Here is a 2540-nt window from a genome sequence, read left to right on the forward strand (position 1 = left end):
ATTATATTTTTAATAGAAGATATAATCTCATTTCTACATATTATTATAGAAGTCTTTGCGTCAACAAATGCTAAAAAGCTTCTCGCTTTTTTATTTTGATGAATTTTCATGAAATTATTCAGGCACATCCCTGGCTCTCAGAGAAAGAGATGGAGCTGCTTTGCAACATCATTGATTTCCAGAAACTTTCCATCGATGCTTGTGCTCATGCATCCCAAAATGGAAGGTTACCCCTTAGAGTTATGCTTCAAGTTTTGTTCTTCGAACAAATGCAGTTAAGAAAAGCTTTGGCAGGATACCTGAATGTTTTGGATACTGAAAGAGCCTCTGCGGCTTCAATGACTACCCCAAATGAAATAACTGGTCAACCTGTTCAACAAGATGGGTGGGTAAGAGTTGTTCGTGAGAACCAGGTTCTAAAAGTCAACATGGAAAGGATGAGAAATCGAGTTGGAGAGCTAGAACAAGAATTCACTAAAATTAAGCAAGATATGAAAAAGGTGACGAAGTCACATAGTTACCTTAGTTCCCCTCGGTTTGTTTCGAGGAGACTTGGATGCAAGCTGCTTCCCCGGTCTTCAGATGCTGAACCTGACGTGCTGGAGAGAACAGCACCGACTCCCAGAGTGTCAGTCGAGCAGGCACAATCTTCCTCCCGTCACTCTAGACATCGAAAAAGTTTCTCTTTGTTTTGAGTGTTGTAGTAAGAAAAATCTCTCTCAACCCCCTTCCGAAAAGTTGGATATCATTAGAGGAAGCAGTTGTTAAAGCAAGTTGGATATCGTGATTGCTCAGTCATCTACAGAGCTTCCATATAGGTAAATACAAAATTTTACCCAACAAAGAAGTACATATTCTAGACAAATGATCTTCTAAGCACCATTGTTAAGCTTATCCTGAGCTTCGGTTCTTGAAGTTGACTTACCAATCAATTGATATATCATGTCATAGGTGCTCAGGAGATCATTTCTCACATATCATGTATTTATATTTACGTACTTTGGGTTTATAAATGTTTGCTATATGAAACCAACATACAACTTTTGTGAAATATCCAAATTATAAAAGAACTCGGTACTTTTGTGAAACATCAAAATTATAAAAAATAAAAAAAAACTCGGTTCCTCATGGTCATGAATACATGTACCTACTGGCTACTAGAGCTTTTCCCAGTTATGGCATTTGAAAATAGCATATGAAAGTTTAGGCAGTCAATGATTTTGACATGGTTGTTTTAACAGTATTTGTGCTGAGGATGATGGTCGTTGGCTTAATATTAGTTTAGCAATTCTCATCTAAGTGCTTGTTTGACACACATTATTTTATTTTATGATTTACTACAAGATCATTTTTAACTACACATTTGTACAATAAAATATTCTATACATATGTTAAAATTTTTTCCTACTTTTTAACCACACATTCTCAAAAATTTCACTACTCAAAACTCTTTTTTTTTTACAATAATGGTTGTCAAATAGGCTCTAAATGTCGATCTTGCCTTTTTTTTTTTCAAAAAAAATTTGGGAACATGTTACGTTACGAATCCTTAGAACTTGTTATTTTCTTTTAATTTTTAGCGAAAACTTGTAATTTTTTTTTTCATTAATTTATCAATGAATGAAAGTCGTGATGAATTTCCCAACATCTTAGTGTGGAACAATACTAGTCCACACAAACTTGAGACAAAAGAAAAGGAAAATCATTATGACATGTTTGATAAGGAGAATTCAACTAAATAATAAAATAAATCACTATCATACTCAGAAATATCTCACCAAAGAAGAGTCTTTCTATCACGGGGTCGGAGGGCCCCATGTCAAATACAAGATCCAATTGAGCTCTCGAGCTAGTAAATACATTAAATCTTTCCTTTTGTTCCCATTTCCTTAGCCCTTGTTTGAGCTTCATGCTTGTAAAAAAAAAAATGCATTTTTAAATAGTGTATTGAATAGTTGTGTCCAATAGAACATTAGTTAACATATATCGACAATCAGAATTTGTTGCACAATACTTCTGGAGGTTATGACATACTGAAACAGACAATGATAAATCACCAAGGATCTTCATATAAATATTTCCTGAGAGTAGGTAAACAACAATAACAGAAACATTATGTAAAAGAGAAAATGAATAAAAAAGTAAAAAAAGAGCAGAGAAATGAAATAATACTCCAAAAGGCCAGCACGTTGTCCTCGTGGAAAATAAAATTCATTACCAGAATAGATAAGAACCTTTAGAGTAAAATACTTTTTGAGAGATGTGATCCACATAATAAAATGGTCAAGGGAAAGAAAATATAAGGTTTTTCTTCTGAAAAGAAACCTTCTCATTCAACCATATTAGCATCTTCAACATTTAGCTTTAACCCATTCTCTTATATCGAATTTTAAGCCAGATCCTTTATGGTAATTCTAGATTTTCTGTAATTTTCAGGGTCTTTATTTGGTCAACTATGTTTTCCGCAATCCTAATTTAACAGCCAATTATTTAGCAATGTTATGAGTTTTTACGTCCTAATAGGAATAAGAGATCTTTAT

The sequence above is a fragment of the Olea europaea genome, chromosome 16 (genome assembly GCF_002742605.1).
Source record: "Olea europaea var. sylvestris chromosome 16, O_europaea_v1, whole genome shotgun sequence".
Taxonomy (NCBI): domain Eukaryota; kingdom Viridiplantae; phylum Streptophyta; class Magnoliopsida; order Lamiales; family Oleaceae; genus Olea; species Olea europaea.